This window comes from Myodes glareolus, chromosome 12 (assembly GCF_982192425.1).
Source record: "Myodes glareolus chromosome 12, mMyoGla1.1, whole genome shotgun sequence".
NCBI classification, from domain to species: Eukaryota; Metazoa; Chordata; class Mammalia; order Rodentia; family Cricetidae; genus Myodes; species Myodes glareolus.
Genome location: NC_142037.1, coordinates 81,255,741 through 81,280,772, shown reverse-complemented (window position 1 = coordinate 81,280,772; position 25,032 = coordinate 81,255,741). Strand labels below are relative to the sequence as shown.

The 25,032-nt window shown below is 41.8% G+C and overlaps 1 long non-coding RNA gene across 4 annotated transcripts; it reads right to left on the bottom strand.

Moving 5' to 3' along the window:
• Nucleotides 1-325: 325 nt before the first annotated feature.
• On the bottom strand, nt 326-21,309 carry LOC146892148 (uncharacterized). Of its 4 annotated transcripts, none has more exons than XR_015739515.1 (5): nt 21,236-21,309; nt 20,849-20,925; nt 16,676-16,752; nt 6,759-6,919; nt 326-2,443 (listed from the first exon to the last, which is right to left on the bottom strand). It is a non-coding gene; the product is annotated as an uncharacterized LOC146892148 (long non-coding RNA). The 4 variants fall into 4 exon arrangements; XR_015739513.1 differs by having other exon boundaries at nt 20,849-20,936; nt 21,236-21,308; XR_015739516.1 differs by lacking the exon at nt 16,676-16,752.
• Nucleotides 21,310-25,032: the final 3,723 nt, after the last annotated feature.

Sequence of the window (25,032 nt, the reverse complement as noted above, 5' to 3'; positions counted from 1 at the left end):
CCCAGATCCAAGGAGCTCTCTCTGCAGTGTGGGAAGCTGAGGCTCTTCTCTCCCAAAGGGTTTTGCATTCTACCTTCTGTTAGCATGTCTTCTGTGCCACCCACCAGCATCATTAAAGATGATCCTATTAACAGATGACACTGTTTTACTCTAAAAATCCCTATCTTTACCATTCTCTTAGATTTAAAAAAGTACAACTTTCAAAAATGTATTCCATAAATCAGGCAAGTTGGAACATTTCTGTAATCCCAGAACTTCAAAGGCTGAGGGGCAGTAACGTGAAATATTTGGGGCCAACCTGGGCTACACAATAGTGTACAAATAAAAAAAAAAAACGTAAGTTCCAATCCAGCTTGAGCTACACCATTTAAGACCTGTCTTCCTCTCTCATGTACAGGGAGGTAGCTACACGCACCGTGTGGTGTTTGGTTCTGGCCTTTAAATAATCCACAGCCCTGTGGTATGGTTAATATAGACTGTTTTACATAGTGTTGTAAATGTTTATATGACGTGGGATTTCCCTCAGTATGCTGTGAATACCACTGGTTAATAAAGAAACTGCTTTGCGCCTATAACAGAACAGGGCAGAACAGAGCTAGGCAGGGAGAACTTAACTAAATGCTGGGAAAAATGAGGCAGAGTCAAAGAGAAGCCACGGAGCTGCCACTGGAGACAGATGCATTGAAACTCTGCTGATAGGTCATGACCACATGGTGTTGCATAGATTAATGGAGATGGATTAAATTAAGATGCAAGAGTTAGCCAATAAGAAACTGGAGCTAATGGGCCAAGCAGTGATTTAAATAATATAGTTTCTGTGTGATTATTTCAGGAGTCTGGGCAGCCGGGAAACGAACAAGTGGCCTCCTACAACATTTATGGTATACAGATTTAGGGAGTTCTGTAAAACATAGATGAGGGCCCCGAGATCTACTTGGGAATACAGCAAGATTCCTGGAAGAAGTGAGATCCTGGCCAAGCCAGCCGGGTGAAGACCTAGGGGCAGATGCTAGAGAAAGTGGTAGTGGAGCAACTGGGCCCGGAGGTGAGAACACTGGAGATGATAGAGCAGGAAGTGGGAGTAGTGAGGTCCTGGAGGAGAGAACACTGGAGATAGAGCAGGAAGTGGGAGTAGTGAGGCCCTGGAGGAGAGAACACTGGAGATAGAGCAGGAAGTGGGAGTAGTGAGGCCCTGGAGGAGAGAACACTGGAGATAGAGCAGGAAGTGGGAGTAGTGAGGCCCTGGAGGAGAGAACACTGGAGATAGAGCAGGAAGTGGGAGTAGTGAGGTCCTGGAGGAGAGAACACTGGAGATGATAGAGCAGGAAGTGGGAGTAGTGAGGCCCTGGAGGAGAGAACACTGGAGATGATAGAGCAGGAAGTGGGAGTAGTGAGGCCCTGGAGGAGAGAACACTGGAGATAGAGCAGGAAGTGGGAAGGTGCGAGTTTTTTTGAAAATGGTAGAAAGGGTAAATGGTAATGGCTGGACCGTGAGATCCTTTGTGAACATTTCAAGGAGTCCAAGAGGAGAAGTGACATGTTGGATGTGGATATGAGAAACTTCCCAGGCTATTGACTCTATACAGTGTGCAGGGCACACTAGTAAATCACAGTGGGGAGGGGCTTGACCACAGTGGTGGGCACAGAAATTGAGTAGGACCACTGACATCAAAAGCCTGCGTCAGGACCAGCTTTCCAAGTATCTGTGGATTAAGCCATTCAACCTCTTTCCCATAGGGTTGGAGCCATGATCTCTGTCATTTCCTTAGTTCTTTCCATCAGAAAGGGTGGTCACCTAGTCCTCTTGTCCCCAGCACATCCTGGGGTACAGAACTGTAGTTCCTGTTCCTTCTTGTTCCTAAGACCTTGACATTACCTCAGTGTCTTACCTTTGTCATTGTTGTAGGATCACAGAAGGATATTCAGTCATGGGTCATATTGCTTTGGACCTGTGCACACTAGTCGTATGTCTGTCATGCTTAGACCAGTGCACACTAGTCATATGTCTGTCATGCTTAGACCAGTGCACACTAGTCATATGTCTGTCATGCTTAGACCAGTGCACACTAGTCATATGTCTGTCATGCTTAGACCAGTGCACACTAGTCATATGTCTGTCATGCTTAGACCAGTGCACACTAGTCATATGTCTGTCATGCTTAGACCAGTGCACACTAGTCATATGTCTGTCATGCTTAGACCAGTGCACACTAGTCATATGTCTGTCATGCTTAGACCAGTGCACACTAGTCATATGTCTGTCATGCTTAGACCAGTGCACACTAGTCATATGTCTGTCATGCTTAGACCAGTGCACATAGTCATATGTCTGTCATTATGCTGCTTTTATAGATGCCATGAGCAATCCCACTCAAAAACATATACCTGCCCATTTCTTGATGTTCTCTGTCTCCATTTGGCCAAGGTGATGATAACCTGAAATCTGAAATGAATCAGAGGTGCTATTAAAGCCATACAATCACGCACCTAAATATTTCGGTAAGTATTTTCATGATAAGCATGCATTTGAACAGGGTAAAATGTAGTAAAGAGAAATCTTCTCTACCCTGCTGTGGGAGAGAAGAAGTAGATGCTTCTAGGCACACACTGACCTTCTCAGTCCTTTGGAGAACTCATGATCAGGGTCTTTAAGTGATAATGAGGTAATCAAAGGTATGTCAGATATCCTTTTATTATTGCCAAAGAATTGTGTGGTAGTTTAAGTTTTCACTTCTACAGTTCTATGTTCAGACTAATTGACAACACATTCTCACTGAGCAATTGTGTTATAAGATATCTAAACTTCCTTGATACCAGATGTCTTCGCTACTGTTCTATTGCTATGAAGAGATGCTATAACCAAGGTAACTATTATAAAGGAAAGCACTTAATTGCTTATAGTTTCAAAAGTCAGTTCATTATCATTATGGCAGGGAGCATGGTGACACACATTGGCACTGAATGATTTACATCCTGGCCTGCAGGCAAACAGGCAGGTAGAGAGAGCAAGAGAGATCAAGAAAAAGTGAGAGATAGCGAGATAGATAGATACAGAGATAGAAATAGAGATAGATGAATAATAGGGAGTGAGGGAGAAAGAGAGAGAGAGAGAGAGAGAGAGAGAGAGAGAGAGAGAGAGAGAAGGAAAGAAAGAAAGAGAGAGAGAGAGAAAGAGAGTGGATTGGATGTGGACCTTTGAAACCTCTTAAGTTCACCCTCAGTGATAGACTCCTCCCAACAAGTTCACACCTCCTAATCCTTTTAATCCTTTCAAATAGTTCCACTCCTTGGCAACTAAACATTCAAATATATGAGCCTATGGGGGCCATTCTTATTCACACCACCACAGCAGAAGACCATGAGACCCACAGCCAAATCCAATGGGAAACTTGGAGGTTGAGGGTGTAGCTTGGTGGTAGAATTATGGTCTAGCATATAAAAGTCCCCAGGTTCTATCCCAGCACTGACAAGGAGAAAGAGGAGAGAATGCAGCAAGAAGTTAGGTGTCTTTTCTAGGTCAGATCTGAGAATCTGCAGATCTGAGAATCCGTCTTCTCCTAGCAGGACAATGTTTGTCTCCATGGCTTGGATTTATGGGTGATCGTCTGCAGCAGAAATCACCTCTTGAAGTGACCTTTACAGAATCACAAACTCAATCAATTTTATTTGACATCCAAGAGAATGCCGGCACTTTACTTGGAGAACAAAACTGAAGAGACAGGAATGTCCCCGGGGCTAGGAGGGAAGAAGAAACAAGAGTTCCTGAGCTTGAGTCAGCATCAGGAAGAACCCTGAGACCCTGTCTCTAGGGTCTCCCCTCCTGTGTCCATTGATCTGTCTCAACAGTACATCCTGTGTTCACATACTACAGAGGGTTGCTGAAAATAAAATGACGTACCCAAAATGCATTATACATAGACTCATTCTTCTTTATATCATATTTTGTTGGTATCTTTTTGTTGGAAATCAACAAAAAGTTGGTAGATTTTTGTTGGAAATCATGCCAGATAAATCATACACCGGGTCCATTTCTAGCTAGGAAGTATGTATTAGGTTTGGTGAGTTTCAAAAGCTACATGATCCCGGAAGTAAACCATCTTTATTTGGTTGGGCAGGTTCTTCCTATCTGGCTAAGGTGTGCTTTAGACTCAGGAATCTCCTGTTGCAGTCTCCTGAGTGTTAGAATTCCAGACGTGTACCGCCACACTCAGCCACTCAGCTCCTATGGCTGAAGGTCCCAAGAGAAGTTTGGAGTGTGTGTGTGTGTGTGTGTGTGTGTGTGTGTGTGTGTGTAATATAAACGTACATGGATATAGATAGCTTTGAAGAAAACATTTTCTAACTCTAAAGGCTTGATAAAGCTGTATTTGGAGATACTTGATAATCCGAGAAGCTAGTGTACTGATATAATGATTTTCAGCCAAGACATCAGTGCTAAAATGTTTGATTTCAAGTTTCAGTTTCATGACTTCTAAGTTGGCTGATTTGAGTAAGATCCTTAACTTCTCCTTGTGCCTCGATTTCCTTAAGGAAGGTTATATGCTATAGCGCCTCACTCAGGGTGACTACTCTGTATTAACTATTGATGAAGAGGAGGGGCAAGTCTGTGTGGACATTAGAAGCCTCTATCGGGCTGTAGGCTCTAAAGAGTTAGTTACAGAGATTAGCTGGAGCATGATTTATAAAAGCCTAGAGACAGGAATTGAGGTTCGACCTAAAGGTAAGAAAAACAAAAGAGCTTTTTACCTCCACCTCAGTCTGAAATGGCGATCCTGACTCCAGGAATCCTCAGAATGAGCCTCTGTGTGAGAGCTGTCTCCTCCTGTCTTATATTTCTCTCTAATGCTGGGATAAAGACGTGCACCACTACTGCCTAGTTTCTGTGGTAAACTAGTGTGGCTACTGGGATTAAAGGTGTGTGTCACCACTGCATGGTCTGTAAGGCTGACTAGGGCAACTGTTTTAGTCTCTGATCTTTAGGTAAGCTTTATTTATTAAAATACAAATGAAATATCGCTACAATTAACTGCACATAGATGAACTCTGGAGAAAGTTCTAAGTACAGAGAAGCATCCTATGCAAGGCTTCAGCTTAAACAAGCCTATAATTCTGTTGGGGAACTGTGGGTACATTATTCACCCAGACTGGGTGCAATTATGTTTCATAACTGTTCGTAGAAGTATTAAATGAGATAGAAACAAACAATTAACTTAATGACTCCTCCATAGTTAATATTAAACACAAGAACTGATATTATCCACAGACACATGTGCCTTGAACATCATTATGAATGTACATTGGAAGATGGTGTAGGAGGCCCTTTTGTCTTTGTGTTGCATTTGTTGGTTAATAAAGAAACTGCCTTGGCCTAGTTGATAGGGCTGAAGTTAGGTAGGTGGAGAAGACAGAACTGAAGCCTGGGAGGAAGAAAGCAGAGTCTGGGAGATGCCATGGACCCACTGCCAGAGATGCTGAAACTTTGCTGGTAGGTCACGACCTCATGGTGATATACAAATGAATAGAAATAGGTTAATATATTAAGGTTAATATATTAAGGTTAATAACTCTTAATATGTAAGAGTTAGCCAATAAGAAGTTAGAGCTAATGGGCCAAGCAATGATTTAATGAATACAGTTTCTGTGTGGTTATTTCAGGGCTGAGCTAGCTGGGTAGCTGGGATGAACAAGCAGCCCTCCCCTTGCAACAGGAAGAAGCATGAACTCGGGCAAGAATGTGGACATCCTCGTCACAGAGGGAGGGATGGAGGGATGGAGGGAAGAAAGGAAGTAAGTAAGTAAGGAAGGAAGGAAGGAAGGAGAGAAGGAAGGAAGGAACTTGGATTCAGGCCAGCCATTTGTCTGTAGATTGCTTTTAGATCTTTACTATGTTCATTTGTTTCAATAGATACAATTGCCTACCAAGTGCCAGGTGCTGCTAAAACCCTTACACCAGAAAGCTCTCTTTGTTACGTTTATTTTCAGAGTGTTACGTTCAACCTATCTGTCAACTTGGCACAGCCAAGAATCTTTTGGGAAGGAAGGAAGATGAGAAACTGGATCAGACTGGCCTGTGTGTGTGTCTGTGAGGGATTGTCTTGATTACTCATTGGTGCAAGCGCCATCCCTAGCAGGTGGTCCTGGTCTGTACGAGGAAGCCAAAGCGTGAGAGTCTTTGCAGAACCCAACAACAACATCCCTTCATGGTTTCTCCTTCCAGTTCTTATCCAGAACTTCCTTTAATGATGGACCATGATCTTGAAGTAAATCTTTTCCTTTTCTGAGTTGCTTTTGGTCAGAAAGGCTGTCCCAGCAACAGAGATCAAATTAGCACATGGGGCATAGTTAGAATAAACAGCAATAAAAATGAAGGTGAGTATTAAATCTGATGAGTCCCATGAGAAAAACAAAGTCAGAAAGGAAGTAAATGACAGGGTAGAAATTCAATATTTATATGATATTTCTGGTCCCTCCTGTTTACATAGTATCTGCTCTTCATTTTTTTCATTGTTGTTGTTAAATCTGGAGAGCCACAAGGCAAGTGGAAGTTAGTTTATAGGTTAATTGGTTTGAGGAGTTTTGAAGCTGTTCTTTTTAAACTTCTGGACCACTTTAGAAAAACAACAAAAGTATGAAGCAAACATCCACCAGCAGAAACCATCAGGGAATCTCTTCCCTCTATTGTAATATTGCTAATTTTGTAAGAAACTAATTCATTTAAAATTGACAAATACATAGATTCAGGAACAAATTGTACAGACCTTTGGAGAGACATCATGGAGTGCACTCACTTTTCTGACTTCATTTTCTATTTTCATAATGTTCCCTTTCATTGGGGACACAAGGAGGAATAGGTACTCTCTGGGGAGCAGGAAAGCAAGGCGCTCCTCAGCCATGTCTGTGATCCCTCCAGAACGATGCCCTGTGAAAGCAATGCGTCATTCAGTGTAAAATCCCACCTGGAACATGTCTATAACACTTCTAAATGTTCTCAACAAGCTGGTCTTTCTGAAGAAGAAAATATACCTGTGTTATTTTGGAAACAGCAAGGACAAAACCCTGCAAATTTGTGGAATGTACGGGAAATTCCCTCTCCTCCCCACTTGAGCCTCTTCATATTTTACATTTTCTTTAGAAATATTTTCTTATTCTTAATTCCAAGCCTGGTAGGTGTCCATGTGTAGGTCTGCACACAGCAGTGCAGGTGCCTGCGGATGCCAGCGATGTTTCCTTCCCTGCAGTTTTGGTAGCTGCCTGGTGAGAGTGCGGAGTACCAGACTGGGGTCCTCTGCAAGAGCAGCAAGCTCTCTTAGCTGCTGGGTGCTCTCTCTCGCACCTCCTTTGATTGTCCATGAGAGTTTCAACTTTGCGGTTCCTGTTCAAGTCCACCTTCTCAAAGAATGTTAACTGACCTCATGTTTGGGCAGCGGCAATGTTCACAAGGTGGATCGTGTATATGAACCCTGCACTCCTCTGGTTTTTATATCAATCAACTTACTCGTCTCTTTAAACGTCAAGGCATGCTACCACCCTTGTAATACTTTGTTAACTTTGTTGTTTCTCTTACCTGCATTTAATTCCTGAGGTTTTTCAATAAAACGTCTGTTGTTTTGTATTCTCAATGTAGCTAGGTGGCTGCCTAATATCCTAATGTCCCTCCATTCCTTACTGAGTCCAACATTATTGAACATCCATCCATCCATGTTGGGTAGCAGTCAAGACATTTTTCTAATGTCAGTTTTGTTGTGGGAGCTTAGCAAGGGAGAACTCTGGTGGGTTAAAAGAATCTCAAAGGAGTTTGACCTTCTAGCTGTAGCTTCCCCATCAATATTTTACATATCCAGAATCACTCACAAGAGAAAAACCTGTCGTCTTGTTCAGTGGGCATCCTAGCCTCAAGCACCTATCTCACCCACACCTAGTCCTAAGGATGAAGATGAAAATAGGTGTCCAGGACGGGCTACTGTAGTATGTGATCATATTAATAGACTCTGAAAGGATTTTCTGACTTTACGTGATTCACACACTACCTGATAATATGTTTAACTTGGGAGGAAACATTCACAATGATTCATCCCTGAAGTTTTACAATAAAATTAGTGTCTGTCCCTGTTACTGTCTCTGACCCACCTGGAATAACACAGTGATATTCTAGAGAGACTTGTGTGATGTTTCTCCATGGCTGCTGGGATCCTGGAGGCATACGGTGACTGCACTTTAGTGTTTGCATGGCAACCATTCCCCGTGATCAGGAAGTGTTGCAACTTTTCTGAAAACACTGGTAAACAGCAGCCTGGGAGGAGGCAAGCATGTCAACATCTGTGCACGGCAGGTACAGGTCTCAGTTTGGGAGCAGCATTACCCAGTGGACTAGTCCGCTGTGCTCAGTGCACACAAGCAGGAATGGACAGGGTGGGCTATGTTTCAAGGCATCTGCTTGGTTTCCATAGGTTGCTGTTTTCAATTCCAGATTTGGATGAGCAGCATCCTTCCTGGGGTCATCCTGCTTATTGGATGTGAGGGACTTGCTGATATTATGCCTGTCATTTCTTGTCCCTGTTAGTGAGCACTTGCTGCTTTGCATATTTTCACGTTGTTTTGAGACAGTCTTGCTATGTCCCCCTTCAGAGTCTGGTACTTGTTAAGTAGCTCAGACTGGCTTTGAACTTCAAAAACTCCTTGTTCTTCAGCCTCTTCAGGGCCAGGAGCAGGGATGTACTGCCATCTTTGGCATTCTCTGCATAATTTATGTTATTGAAACATTAATTTAATTTTTTCAGGAATAGATCTCTATTATAGTTTTAAATATGCTTGTCAAACTACACAAGCCCCAAATCTTCCTACTGAAATTCCTGCTCTCACTCTCCTTTCTTCTGAGTAATTAATTCAGAACCAAAGAACTCACAAAAGACACAGGGAAAATGATGTCAGCAAGTTTTTTTTTTCCTTGAGAAAAAGTAGCTCATCTTGGGTCACTGCTTCAGATAATAGAGTTTAACTGTGTCACAGATAGAGAAGAAATATAATAGCAAAGCCCCAATTAAATTAAGGTGACATTTCCCCTTTGAAGGGATTATTAGGAAAACACACATTTCTATTCATTTTCCCCAGGCTATATTTCTGCACAACCTCTTAAACGTTTGTTTTCTAAACAGATCTTGTTTTCTTTTTCTCCATATGGGGACATGTGTGGGGACATTTTTCCCCCAGGAGGCTCCTACCAGATCTATTTATGTGGTCAAGTAGACTAGGTCATGGACAGGCACCAGATCGGGATAAAATCAGAACTGGATTTCTCAAGAATAATTTCTCCTGGCATGATTTAGGAATGTGGAAAACGAGCCATAAGATCTTAAATACTAAAAATTATGTCTAAATTTGGCTTACCTAAAAGAAGAAAAATATAAGAATTAATGCAATCAGTATATTTTAAAATTTCTAGCAGTCTATAATTTAGTAAGGAGATTAGTATTGTGCTCCCCCCACGCCATGGCTACGTCTGCACCTAAACATTTGCAAAGCTTGACTTTGCTTGTCTCTTCTTAATTGTCTACCCATCCATCCACCCACCCACCCATGAATTCGTCATTCATTTATTAGGCACCACTGTGTTTCAGAAACTGTGCTATGACTTTGCTATTTTATACAGAAGAAGTTCATACTCAATATAATAACGAGTTGTTATCACCAGTAAAAGCCAAGGCAGCAAGTCCGGCGGTGTTGAGCATGGTGACTATATTCTTTAAACAGAGCTTTCCTATTAATGCGTCACAGTCTGGTGCTTCCATTTAGGACCACAGCCACTAGAAGTCAGAAAGTAAAGAATCAGCATGGCTGTGCTCCTTCCCACTCTGTCTGTGGGAGTGGATGCTTCACTGACTGATCTAGCTTCTCATAGCCCACATGTTGCTGGATGGCAGATAAACACTCTGATTGCTAACTTTGTTCTCATATGAGTTGCTACCTTCTTGTGCCTCTGTCTGTGTCCAAATTATCCTCTTCTTGTAGCAATAAAGATATGTCATTTGATTTAAGGAATCACCCTCTTCAATATTAACTTCATCAGACCATCCATCTATCCATACATCAACCTATCCATCCACGCAACTACCTACATATCTATCTATCCATCCATCTATGTATTTATTTTTGTGTGTTTGTGTGAGTGCATTGTGTCTGCATGTGTGTATGTATCTACATATACATGAGTCAGTAAGAGGTTGACATCAAATGCCATTCCTAAATTGCTTCTCCAGCTTATTATTTATTTATGTTTGAGACAGGTTTTGTGACTGCACCAGGAACTCATTAATTTAACTCTTCTGGCTGGCTGGCAAGCCCTGGAGGTACTGCCTTCTCCCAAGTCCTAGGATTGCGAGCACATTTTGACTCACCAGACTTCAATGTGAGTACTGGGAGTTGAAGTCAGGTCTTTGTGCTTGGTGGTAAGCGCTTTACCAACAGAGCTATCTCCCTTGACTCTCATTCGCCTTTAACTGACATCATTTGCCACTGCTCTCCTTTCAAATGATGTCACTTTTGAGGCAGTGCAGTTAAAACATCAACACTGACTTCCTTTATGGAGAAACTGGTGATGGGCACAGATCACAGCACTGGAATCTGTACAATGAGTGAGGATTTCAAAGCAAATGTCAAATGTGCATGATAATGCACACACATGTGTCATGATAGAGGGAAAAGTGACATGCAATCCAGGCAATGGCAGTGCCATCAGCAAAATGTCACTTGTTGACAGTGGCACATCTGGTGATTATATGGTTAACTTAACTGGGGCATAAGCAGTATAAGGCTGTGGTCCCTGCTTTAATGTGATTGCTGACGTTTTCTTGGGAGACTGTTTGCTTCTGTGGTGACCAGTTGAGCAAGTGGAACTAAGAGCCATGGATTCACAGCCAAACTTATTCAGTAGGTCAGATGACCAGGTATATATATGTGCGAGGGTTTGCCCAGACTGCTCAAGGTAGTGCACCTTGTGTGAAGTGACTCCGCCAAGGACTTCTCTCTAAAGCTGGCCACTCCCAGCTGCACAGGTTAACAGTTGGTAAATCGACTTAACATTTGAAATCTCTTTTCTCTATCTTCTGAGGTAGCAAACTGTAGAAAATTCCTGAGCTGGAAATACAGAATGTAGATCCAGGACACATACTTGGTTATCACCATATATGATATTTTCACAGGCCAGCCGCGCCTCCTGAAGCTGATGAATCTGGCCACTGCAGAGCACTCCCGCACCTGAACCAGCTTCTCCTTGTCTAGACCTGGCAGGTGTGTGCCACCTCCCTCCTAAACTCCTGAATGGCAAACCTGCATCAGAAAGACAGTGCTCTTTGGTTTCAGTATGAATTCCATTTTAATTTGTACATTAAATACACAGTATCTGGGCCCCCATTTATTCTTTTATACCAGCTCATAAACATATGGGCATAGGAAAGAAAACCAAAAGTGGGCCTAGATTATGAAAAGAATTATCTCTTGGCAACTGATACTTGGATCTTGTTGGTTGGACACTGTTTTTGCTTTCGTTTTGTTTTCCTTTGAATCTTACAGCACAATGTGGTGGATTGAAAATAAAAGGTCCCTAAAGAGAATGGCATTAGTAGGAGGTATGGTCTTATTGAAGGAGGTGTGGTCTTGTTGAAGAAGGTGTGGTCTTGTTGAAGAAGGTGTGGTCTTGGTGAAGAAGGTGTGGTCTTGGTGAAGAAGGTGTGTCATGATGAGGGTGAGCATTGAGGTCTCATAGATGCTCAAGCCACACCCAGTGTGACAGATCACTTCCTGTTGCCTACACAAGATGGAGAACTCTCATCTACCTCTCCAGCACCAGGTCTGCCTGTATACTATCATATCTCACCATGATGATAATGGACTGAACCTCTGAAGTGTAAGCCACCTAATTAAATAATTTTCTTTATAAGAGTTGCCATGGTCATGGTGTATAGTTGTATAGTTAGTTTACTCTTTGGGGGTCTACCACCCAACTCCCAAATAAATACAAACTGAGACTTATTCTTACTTATGAATGCCCGGCTTTTTCTTGTCTTGTTTCTAGACAGCTTTCCTAACTTAATTATTCCATTTCCGCGTTAACTACATTTTATCTCTGGACTTTTTACTTTCCTTTATTCTATATATCTTTCCTTCCTCCTTACTCTGTAGCTGACTATGTGACAGTGTGACTGACCCTTTGTGTCTTCCTCCTCCTCCTCCTCCTCTCTCTCTCTCTCTCTCTCTTTCTCTCTCTCTCTCTCTTCCCCTTCTCTTCTTCTGTAGGCTGTATTTCACCTCCTATTTATTCTCTCTGCCTGCCAGCTATGCCTTACCCCTCTCCTGCCTAGCTATTGGCCATTCAGCTCTTTATTAGACCAATCAGGTGTTTTAGGTAGACAGAATTAAAAAATGTAACGTAAAAGAATACAACACATCTTTGCATCATTAAACAAATATTCCTTAGCATAGTGTAACACATCTTAAACTAGTATTCCACAACATATACCCTTTTTGTCTAAATAAAAGTTTTAACTTTCACATAGTAAACTTATATAAAACAAAAACAGATATCACATAAGAATTATATTTAACAATATTCAGTCCATCTGTATTTAGCAAATTCAGAGTAAATACTTCATTATTTACCTGATTTTAGTGATTCCAAAGTTTTATACCTATTACTTTCTATCATAAATAAGGAAAACTATAACTCTAACTATTTATTCTTTAACTCCATCAAAGACCCAGAAGGATGTAATAGTACCTAAAAATAGAGACATCTGACTACATAATCACCCAAAGTTCCTCTGCAATGTTGGGGCATCTATCTTTAGCCTACAGGCCTAAAATATCTGACAGATATTGAAGAACTGTCCATCCTTATATTGACAAAGTTCATCAATTGCTTTCCTGCAGAATATGTCCTGCAGAATATTGGGCAGAGTCTTCTGTGAAGCAGGAATCTCGAAGGACTGCCCTGTCTTGTCTTGTCAAAATTCAACTGCTTTGTGTGTGTGTGTGTGTGTGTGTGTGTCCTGATTTCCAGTCTGTACAACATACAGCAGTTTCTTGTCCAAATGGTTAGCATTGCTACATTGAAAACAAGCTCCACATTGAGTTTCTTCTATCCCCATCATCCTTTTATGAAGAACATTGGTGCTACCAAGAACAGATGTATCTCATTATCATGAGAAACCTTAGGATACTAAACACATCAAATGCCATATTTCTGTACACATCTGAAGTGTTTTTCAAAATCATTGAAATGTCTAAAATATACCTGGGTAACCTTGAAAACATACCTATGGTTATTATAGATTAAATACTAAACTCATTTCTTAATTATATATTGCATTTTAAATGATCTGCATAAGTGTGATATCCCAAACAAAAGCCCAAACATATGTACAGTATGACAAAAATAGTTTTAAACTTGTATCAATATACCAAAATTTATGCCAATGCAAAATATCTGAGATTAACAGTTGTCTTTTTATCCTATATTCCTGTGTTCCCCTAAATGATAACAAACATTCATAACCCACCAAGTAACCAACTCTTAGCAATGTGGGCATTGTCTGTCTTCTCTAGACTGGTTCCTGTTTTCTTTGAGTGAAGGCACCTTTAGGGGTCCTTGAAAATATTGAGATAATGACCACATCCTGGGAAGACCAGTTGTAATTTTTGTTGACATATGTCACCTGTCAAAATTCAGGAGGTCTCCCCTGATCAAGCCTGACCCACACAAATCCTGAAGGCACCCATAGGCTCTCCTTTCCTGTGGACACAAAAGTAAAACCTCTTCCCCAAAGAATTTTGATTTCTGCTTGACAAATACATTTTTTGACTTCCTTTTTAAAATTAAGTCTGACTTATTTCCACAGTCCCCCATTTAATCCAACGTCTCTTAGCAGCTGTCATTTGCTTCTCAGCAATAAGGAAATTCAAGGTCAATACAGCAATATACAGGATCCAGGCTCCCTGTGCATTTCCCATCTCTATGTGACTTATTCTTTTTATATATCACATTTACTCTCTCTTTAAAGACCTTATTATCTTTAAACTTTTTTTTCTTTTTATGACTCTCTATATCCTTTCTTTCCTTTCTTAAGCCTATGCACATTGTTAAACACACTAGAACCTGTCTAGAGAACTAGTCTTTTCAACCACATAAGCCTTTAACCTGCTAAGTGTCATGACTAGGTTCTCTGATGTGTCTTTGGCAGCTGGTTCTGCCCATTTCTCAGGTCCATGAAAACCCATCCTATAGCTTGCAGGCCCCATTAGAGGTAGGTGACCAAGAACTGTCTTCAATCCCCCATGTCTGGAATGCTAGTATCCTGTAGTATAGCAGGCTTTTTTTTTCTTAATTTTTTAAAACTTTTTGGGGGCCTGCTACCCAGCAACCAATTAATTATTACTTATGAATGCCCAACCTTAGCTTGACTTGTTGCTAGTCAGCTTTTCTATCCTAAATTATCCTGTTTCTCTTTAAGTACATTTTGCCTCTGGGCTTTTTGCCTTCCTTTATTCTATATATCTCTCTTTCCTTCTTCCTCTGGCTGGTTGTGGGGCTGGCTCTTAACACTCTCCTCTCCTTCTCCTTTCTCACTCTTTCCCTTTCCTTCTTCTGAGTCTACATTTCTCCTCCTATTTGTTCTCTCTGTCTGCCAGCTCCACCTATCCACCTCCTGCCTAGCTATTGGCTGATCAGTTCCTTATTAGAACAATCAGGTGATTTAGGCAGGCAAAGTAACACAGCTTTACAGAGTTAAGCAAATGCAACATAAAAGAATTCAACACATCTTTGCTTCATTAAACAATTATTGCACAGTATAAATGAATGTAGCACATCTTACACTAATATTCCATCACAATGGTGTCTCTTCACAGCAACAGGAGCCCTAACTCAGACACACAGTGTGTGTTCTTACACATCTGATCACACATCTCTGATCAGAGTTGTGCACACGCTCTGATTAACAAATGGAATGGTTTTCCTGGTGTCTTATCAGTCTTCTCTTCCCTGATCATCAGAGAATGGCACCCAGGAAGCTGGCGATTCCCAAAGGCTTTTGTTTCTTTCCATTATTTCCTGACCCTGTGCAAGAGATCCCTGATCACCTGAATCTCACCAGATGTTAAAATGACCCTGTATTGTGCCAGATCTTTAAAACTAATTGCTAATAAATTCATGCACATGATTTATTCTCCTGTGAGTAATGTACAAAGATGTATATATTAGCCACAGTCGGTCTCTATACCCCAAGCTAAAATATTGGGCCTTTAGGTTTTTAAGTCTATATCTTCCTGTAGTAAACCGTGAACCCAAAACTTCATGCAGGTGTATCCTTACTAGCGCCCACTACTAGTCTGCACAGCCTGGATCAACTGAAGGCTTAAGAAGTTCTTTTTTGTCATCTGCTCTTATCTGGGATGCTCACCTTCTATTTGGGCAAGGGAAGGCATTCATGGCCATTCGGAACATGCTGTTCTGTGCTAAGTACATTGTTTAGACACTTCCAAGGTGATGCCTAAACTTATTCGTTCATAGAACTATTCCAGTTACAGTAATTATAACAAGACAACTCAGCATTGTGTCTACAGGTCCTCCCGTTGTCCTGGAACCAGTGGAATCTAAGAAACTATTACTTTAGTGCCAAGTGTAAGGCCCCAGTCTCCACAGGGAAGCACAGTTTAGAGACAAGAATTCAGGTAATGATGTTGTTAGACAACCTGTAGGAACAGAGCCATACCTCAAAGCCCGTGGATGTGTGTGGCCAAGAGACGGCAGCCAAGAGGAGGGCGTGTGCTCATTTCTCTACTGCAGGATGTAGCTCAGTGGGAATGTATTTGATTAGTGCAGAGGAGACACTGGGTTCAAACTCAGGGATCAGAAAACCATCTTTCAGTGTTCAAGGGGACGTGGGTCAGCCAAGTCTGCCCGTGATGTCAACGCCTCTTTGAAGCATGCCACCAGATGAAGGAGGATGTGTGTGTGTGGACTTCAGGACAGCATCCTAACTTGTAGAAGCAGTGGGGGCTGGTGGTAAGAGTAAGTGACTTTTATGATAACATACATTACATTGTACAGTAAGCACAGTGCTTGGAAGATTGTCTCCAAAGACCCACCCATAAGCACAAAGGAGGTAAGGACCCTCCTCCAAAGGAGAATTTAAAGAGGAGGTATTTTTAAGTTTTAAAAGATGACTATGCACCTTTTAAGCAAATAAATTGACTCACGTTTTTTCATGTGTGTGGTGTGTGTGTGTGTGTGTGTGTGTGTGAGTGTGTGTGTGTGTGTATGTGTGTGTGTGTGCGTGCATGTGTTTAGGTACATGTCAGCTGAATGCTTGGGTTTGTGTTACTTCACTGAACTTTTAATAAGTTAAGTACAACCTAAATGTAGTCTCACAGAAGCAAAAAAATGAGGCCCAGGTTGATCATCATTTCCAGTAAACAGGAGGCATCCTGTCCTGGTATCTCTATACCTCCTCTCATTCTGAAGCAGTGATCTCTTCCTGTGGAAGCATCTTGATGTTTAATAATCATTTTATCAATTAATGTTTGACAGTGAGCATGGTAGCCATATGCAATCTGCATTTTCCTTATAGCTCGGCTTAAATCACACAACTGGCTTGAGACACAGCCTCATAGGAGGCTCACTCACCCTGGACGTCTTCCCATACCAGCCAAATTGTCTTTTAGACGTAAGAAAGCAGCGTTGTACTCAGTAAATCAAATGACCTTGGAATAAGAGAGGGAATAGGATTGCATTTGGGACAGAAAAGCTATTTAAAACACGGATCAAATATACATATTACCCATTGGTAAAGGGAATGAGAAAATGGAAAATGTGTTTCCAACTCAAATAAAAACAGCTAAAAGAACTCCCAGAGTCCAGTTGTGTAATTAGACCCTTGACTCCCTGAAATATAAAGCAAGGAAGCAAGGACCTCTGAAATGAGGGTCTTGGAAAGCATAGCCCCAGGAGACAGACTCAGCTTGGATGAGATTTATGCTGCCATGGCCCCAGGAGACAGACTCAGCTTGGATGAGACTTATGCTGACGAAGGACTCCATTGCTCACTAGAGACTTATGCTGACGAAGGACTCCATTGCTCACTAGAAGTCAAAGAATGATCAAACTTATCTAAAATCTTTCTTTCTGGATAATCAGAATTCCCCTAGGTTCTACCATCTCCCACAGAGGGCCCACAGGTTGGGACTGCTTCCATTAGCCACGGTGAGACAACTTCCTTATCCACTCATATCCTCATGCACAGGGACCCATCATCCACGCATTCATTCATCCATCCATGCCCCAGGCTGTCTGGACTTCCACTAATTCAGTACTTATAGGGCATGAACCTTGTGTCGGGGACTCTGTTAGGCATGTGTGATAGAAGCAGGTCATGACATACTTCTATGCTGCCTTCCATGTTACACTGATATATCTAATCACTTCCTGCTCTTTATGGCTGATGAGAATCCTTATTTGGAAATCAATGGGAATTAAAAATAATTACTATCACTAAAATCCTATAAAAGGTAAAAGACTTTCCAATATTCCTATAGGAATTAGAAAATCAGTCTATCTCCAATCTGAATTTTTAAATATCAATACCCTTTTCTGATGCTGAAGTTGAAGGGCATCTTCCTGTTTCATTCAATGAATTTCTGTAACTTCTAGACCCATTAGACACACATTGAGTCAATACCGCCAAGTGTGATTGCCAATATTTAGTACATGAAACTCAACTCATAGACTCAACTTCTGAGGGAAGAGATAAACTTACAGGTTAATTATTAGATTGGAGGTTAGCCATTATCTTCATGATACAGGTGTACTGAGGGGCAATGGGGGCACAGGAGGAAATGTGTAGGTATAACTTACCTGGCAGCTGGCATATTGACAAACTATTCAAATTTTGCAAAATTGCTCGGTAAGACAGACACGGTGTGGTTATTGTATGGTCTGTTCCCATCTCCTTGTGAATGAGCATTAGATCTTAGGGGCTGGCAGGATTCTCAATGGTTTGCTCCTGGTGGGGGTATATGCTGTCACTGACTCATCTATTTAAGGAAATATTCAAGCATGCCCAGATCATTGGCACCTTGTGTCTTAGTCTATTTTCTGCTTCTGCAAAAGATTTTCTGATCTGGGAAATTTATAAAGAACAGAAATTTTGTCTCTTATAGTTCTAATCACTGTGAAGTCCAAGATGGAGATGACATCTCAGGTGAGAGCCTTGTGATGGCTGAAGACAGGAGGGGAGAGAATGTGCAGGCCCGCACAGAAAAGAAAAACGTGGGAGAAGGGAAGAGAGTGTAGCTTGTGCTTTCACTAGGAACCCGGTCTTGCCGTTCTCAACCCATCCATGGGACGGACATCGGCATGCTGATAACAACCCAGTGACTTAATCATGTGGCCGAAGCCTAGCTCTCAGTGATCCTGCCTTGGGAGTTAGGTTTTCAACATCTGAACTGTGGAGAATTCGCTCACCTTTAGGGTCTTATTTCCCATGGTTCTTTTTCTTCTAAATGTGATATGTATCTTTATTATTACCTACTTTTAATTCAAAATCATATGTATTCAGGCCTTAAAATAAAAATCCCTCAAAGTTTAGCTAAATGTCTCAACAGTTTCTTCTGATGCCAATTTTTAACTAGCTTTGTACTCTCTGTTTATCCTAGTAATTTGATATGACTTAAATTTCAGTTTTCTCTAGCAGATGAGAAGTTATGGTTTTTACCCTTCCCAGAATGCATGACATCCTTACACAGACACAGATCCCTCACACAGATACATGCACAGATACACACACAGATACATACACACAGAAACACACACAGAGATAACATACATGACACCCCTACACATACAGATACAACCCATGCCCCCACACAGATACACAGAAAAACACACATAGACACACCCACACACGCATGCAGATGCACATGCCTGCACACACTGAATTTTAAAGTGTCTCTCCAGAGACCTTTGCCTTCTTGCTCCAACCCAGAGTCCACGCTGCTGCCTATGTTTGCTGCAGAGATGTTGTTCTGGGCTCTCTCTCTTCAGAATCTTCTTTGTGAGTTTTTCTGCCTGTTCTTTGTGTGATTCTTGTTTCCTGGATACAATAATCTAAAAACATCAATGGACTTCTTTGTTCTAGAGGCTATCTTTCTCCAACAGCCTCTTGAGAAAAGGTCCAAAGAGGAATCGTGAACTGTGAGTGTCTGACGTCTTCCTGCTTTCGTTCTCTGCTGTCTATAGACATCTAGACTGGGCACCATATCCCTTGAGAATTGTAATGGTGTGTATTGATTATTTATCTTACTTTCCAGAAGGGTATTGAGAACTTTTCTGTTACCCTGAATATTGATCACTTGGTTTTACTTTTAGAAAGCTTCATGAATTTATTTTTGTTGCTAGTATTCTGAAAGGAAAGAAAAGAGTGTGTGGGCAGGGGCCTTTTCTGGGCTTGGTGCTTGTGCTTGGGAGTCTTGTCGCTGTAGGACCCTTGTGTTTCGGTTCTGTAAAACGTATTTGTAGTGTTTCCCAGATATTCTCCCCTTTCTGTTTTTTTTTCTACCCCAAGTTTCTATTTCTTGATTTTGAAGCATATAAACTAACATCCTGGTTTTAATTTTGTGTTTTGGGTCCAGGTTTGAAGTAACTGAAGCGGACCTCAAACTCATTACAGAGCCGGTGATAACACCCAGCTCCTCATCTTCCTGTCTCTACCTCACGAGTGATGTATTTACTGGGTCTGTGCCACCGTGTCTGATTTATGTGGTTCAGTTGGTGACAGACAAGGTATTGTACCTGTTAGAAGTGTGCTCTGTGTGACACCGAGGCTCTTCAAATATGTTTTTCTTCTCAGTAGTTGTCTGTTTGTACTTTGTCCATTCCTTCTAGAATGTTCCTTGAGCCCTATTTTCCAATTCATATATTCCTTTCTTTCTTGTCTTGTGTTATTTGTGTTGTCTAAGGTTACTTTTCTGGGCGTATGCTACAGAGTAGTGTGGCTAGGTCATAGGGTAGCTTTACTTTCAGCTTCTTAAGAATTCTTCACACTGATTTCTATAGAACCTGTACCAACTCACAATCCCAGTGGAAGTGAATGTGCGCTCTCCCTTCACCACACTGTTATCAGCTGTTTTCTGGATTTCAGACATTCTGAGTGGGGAAAGAGGAAACTCCTGAGGGTTTTAATTTCAATTTTCCTAGTTTCTAAGACTACTGACCTGTTTTTAAAAGATATTTCTTCTTTTGAGAACTCTCTGTTTATATCCTTAGCCTATTTTTAAATTGAGTCATTTGTTTCCTCGACTATGTTTTGTATTCTTTCTATATTCTGTCTATTAATCCTCTTACTTGAAGTAAAGCTGTCTAATATTCTTTCCCAGTCTTGGGGGGGTTCCTTTTAACTCAGACTCCTTTGTTGTATGGAGCATTTAGTTGTATGAGGCCCCATTTGTCAACTGTTGGCCTTAATTCTTGAGGGAAGTGAGTCCTATCAGAATGTTCTTTCCTGCACCTGTATCTTGTAGGATATTGCCTGTATTTTCTTCTAACAGTTTCAGTACATTGTTTTAGATTGAGGTCTCTGATCCATTTGGAATGGTGGTAAATGTGTGTCTAGTTTCAGTCATCTACATACGGAAATCAAATTTTCTTAGAAGGTGTTGTTTTTTCTTTCTACTTTCAGAACGGTCCTTTCTAAGAACTTTCTCTTCCACTTTTGTGGCTATAATAATGATTCTTAATTTTTCAAAGTATTTGTGCATGTGTATGCGTGTGTGTGTGTAAATTTCAAACTCCATATTTTCTTACCTTCAGTTTTTCAGATCTTCTGAAATGACCGATTCTCTTTTGAGGTCTACTTCTGTATGAGCAGGTCTTCACACCCCCTGGAAGATATCTGTTGAGTGGGATTGTTTTTGGAAAATTCCAGGTAGAGTGTCAGTTAGTCTTGACTATAAATACTTCCAGTTCATGAACCTGTCAGATTCTTCAAGGAACAACACCAAATTTGTAGCAGGAGGACCTGTTTGTTCGTCCTGGTTGCCCAGCTAGCTTAGCCCCAAAATAACCACACAGAAACTGTATTAATTAAATCACTGCTTGGCCCATTAGCTCTAACTTCTTTTTGGCTAACGCTTGCAAATTAGTTTAACCCATTTCTATTAATCTGTACATCATCACAAATTTGTGGCCTACCAGCAAAGTCTCAGAACATCTATCTCTGGCAGCGGGTCCATGGCATCTTGTGACTCTGCCTTCTTCCTCCCAGTTCTGTCTTCTCTGCCTACCTAAGTTCTGCCCTATCAGGCAAAGGCAGTTTCTTTACTCATTAACCAATACAAGCAACACACAGCGGGGACTCCCAAATCACAAATTTACTTTCTGGGAGGTGTTATTGTCATTACTGGAATGTGAGCATCACCTAGAGAAAATGCGCAAAAGTGAAGGATTTCTAACACTTCTAAATGTTAGATTTCTCTAATTCTCATGGTCTTGGGGTCCCTGTGACCCTTTTCACAAAAGTCCTGTGTATTTCCTTTCTGTTCCATGCTCATATATTTTATGTAGTGCTATGCATGACTTTTCTTGGGACTATGAGAACAAACATCTATTTATCCCAGATAGAGCACCAAAGACAGAACAAAGATGTGATTCCACCCAAAGATAGCCTGGTGAATCAATGAGTTTATTGTGTTACTTACAGAAACATGGTTGGAGAGATCCTTATAGTATTAAGATGACTTGGGAAGATACATACAGATAAAGGTATAGATATAGATATAGTTGTAGATTATATAGATATATATAATCCAATAGTAGTGTTGCTTGTATATACCTATGAGTAGGGATGATCATTTGGGATTGAATATCCTACCAGATGAATATTAAATATGATCAGGGCACCATTCGGGGCACGGTGCCGAGTTTTCTCTATGTCCAAGCACTTTTTTCTTCCCACTTTAATAAATAAACTTTTAGTTTTCTTCTCATGGGAGGGGAGAAGAACATGGTTCTGGAGTACCACAGAGCTGGTGGGGACATGTGTAGCTTCAGCCCTCTTGAGCAGACATTGAACAATTCTGATGTTTTCGGTCCTCTCTCTTCACACTCACATCACAAATGCACAGGGCTTCCCTTCCTGGTGCCTAGGACATGTACTGGCATCACCAGCTGTTGGCAAAGTGACTGACAACCCATCCAGCCAATCTCTAGCCTGGCAGCTTGCCTCTTTTCTTTGTTAATGTCTAATAGTCTTTAACCTTTGTAGTGTTTTGAGACAGATGGAAAGGAAACACAAGCTCCATGTGCCTTTTTGCTCAAAAGCCTAACTGAATAAAGGGTTAATGTTATCACATTCCTTTTGGGTAAAAAGAGTCTCAAATTGTCTAGGAAAAAAAAAAAAGCAAAACCAAAACCAAGAACTCCATTTCTGAGCCAACGTAGAAGTAACTGTAAAGGCCTAATGCACCTCCATAGCTAAGAACATCTTTTCTGGACCACAAATAACATGTATGTTCTCCAAGCCAGGAAACAGAGCTAAGTTGTGGGTCAAGATTGTCCCCATGGTCAGGAAGATATCAAATGAGACAGTATCACATGGACCCTGCAACCGTTGGCTCACAATGTTCAGGGCTTGGCCAACTACTACAAATCTGCTAATTCTGTGACTCCTGACCATTCAACGGTCTTTGTAAAATACATATATTTTTCTCTTGGAAAAGTTCCCAAGTCTCAAGGCAACCCAAGGAGACTGTGTGGATTTGAGCCATCGCCTGTAGGTTTCTGGATTGGTTAGAACGCCTCTGGCAATTGAGAAATAGCTAATCTTGTTCCCGCTTCTCACAGCCTTGTAGTTCCCACCATGCATGCTGTTAAATTCAGGTTTGCAGCTCCAAAAGGTAAGGAGGCATCCCAGCATGAATAATTGCAAGGAGCAAATGGCATTTCTGGGAAAATCTCTTAACATGAACATGTGCTGGGCAAGTAAAAAGCCTCGCTTGTTCCTTTCCTTCTGTGTCCTGTGGACCTAGCTATGGCGGCGGGTGTGGGGTGTGGGATGGCTGGTTACTCTGGGCTGGGGAAGTTGTCCACATTTGCTTATGAGGTTAACAACAATTTCCAACTCTCTCTCTCTCTCTCTCTCTCTCTCTCTCTCTCTCTCTCTCTCTCTGTCCTTCCTTCCGTTCCTCCTTTCTTCCCCCCCATTCCTTCCTCCCTCCCCCCCATCTGTCACACCGTGGTTCTGACCTACAAGGGGAAAGCATGCTTTAAACTATTGACCAGACTCTCACGTGCCTTTGCTCACAGACTGACAAGTGACTCAGTGGTATTCTTCAGGCCCATTACTTCACCAAATTTCCTAATTTCACCTCCGGGAGAACAACCACCCTGCAGAGATAGGAAAGAAAGGCATCCATCCTCACAGAAAATAACTTTCTGACCGAAACTAAGAAGATGGATGATGTCATTAGGACAACAACTGTGCTTTAAGGGGACAGAGATGGGACTTGTCTGACTGTGACGGGGAATAAGGCGTCTTCGGGCCTAGCCCCTGCCGCAGCAGCTCCGCAGGCTTGCTTTTGGACTACCGACCTCCTCTAAACTTCTCATCGGGAGTCACCAGCAGCAGCATCCTGTAAAGGCGTGGGGACAAAGAAGGCTGTATCTTATGCTGGCTCACCAGCCTTTAGGTGTTTTCTCTGGTACACTGTTGCCTTGGATGGCTTGTCTGGCTCCAGGTAGCTCAGTGTCACCTGTGAAGCTGCCTGTGACTTAGCCACTCAGGAAGCTGTGCCTTTCTTTCTGGGGAAGTCAGGTAGCAGAGGCTGACTTACTGAACCCGAGGAGGATGGGAGGCTGCAGTGTTGACATTAAATATTTACTAAGCACACATGGCATACAACGCAGATGGATTTAGCTCCAGGAATACTTCGCTTATGGCCAAGCCCTAAACATCATCTGAGCATGCGCCCAGATTCATCCAATCACCAATGAGAAGGTGCCTTAGGAAACAGCGTTGCCTTCTCAGTGCCTGCCAGGCTGGAATCCTCTCCTACTGCTTTCTCTCCCGTTGTTTTACACCCACACAGTTCACTGGGAAAACACTGGATCTCCGAGATAGACAGTGACAGGGCCCTTGGCTCCAATGGAGGTGTGTCTCATCAAATCCACATTCACCCAGCAAGCGTATGATGGGGAAAGTCCCCAAGTTCACGGCTGGGTTGGAGTCTTTGCTCTTGTCTAGGCATTTTTAATTCAAAAGAAGAATGTTCTCTCTCTTTCGCCATCCCTTCCTCTCCCTGCGTCCCCCCACCCCTGTGTGTGTGTGTGTGTGTGTGTGTGTGCGCACGCGCGTGCATGAGAGTATACATTAATGCATACTTGACTACACTTGTGTTTGTACCAGGAATGGAATGAATTAACCCATGTTTTTGCTTTTTGATTTTATTTATTTTAAAGTCTATTTAACTTTATTGGTGTGAAGGTATCAGGTCCCCTGGAACTGGAGTTATAGATGTTTGTGAGCTGCCATGTGGGAATTGAACCCAGGTCCTCTGAAAGAACAACCAGTGCTCTTAACCACTGAACCATATTTCCAGCCCCTTTGCTTCTAATCATACTAATTACTACCACGAAATATCATTTTGGAGTCCATCACATCCTTTGAACAATCCTCACCAACCCTGGTAGGCATACCTTGGTATAAACATTATAGATATATTATCAAAGTGGGTAATATCAACGAAACTTTTATGAGCCCATCTCTTAACCGATAGGGTGATGGGTTCTAGTCTTTGTGTTAAAGAAGATTTTGTTTTCCAGGGCCCTTTTAGGTTCACAGCAGAACGGAGCAGAAGGCGCTCCGACCCCCACAGGCTTCCAGCCTCCTCCGCGGTCATCGCCCCTGCCAGACTGGTATACTTGTTATTACATCTGATGAACCTGGTCCATCAGGGTCGCAAACCTAAATATTGTGTGTTCTGTAGGTGCAG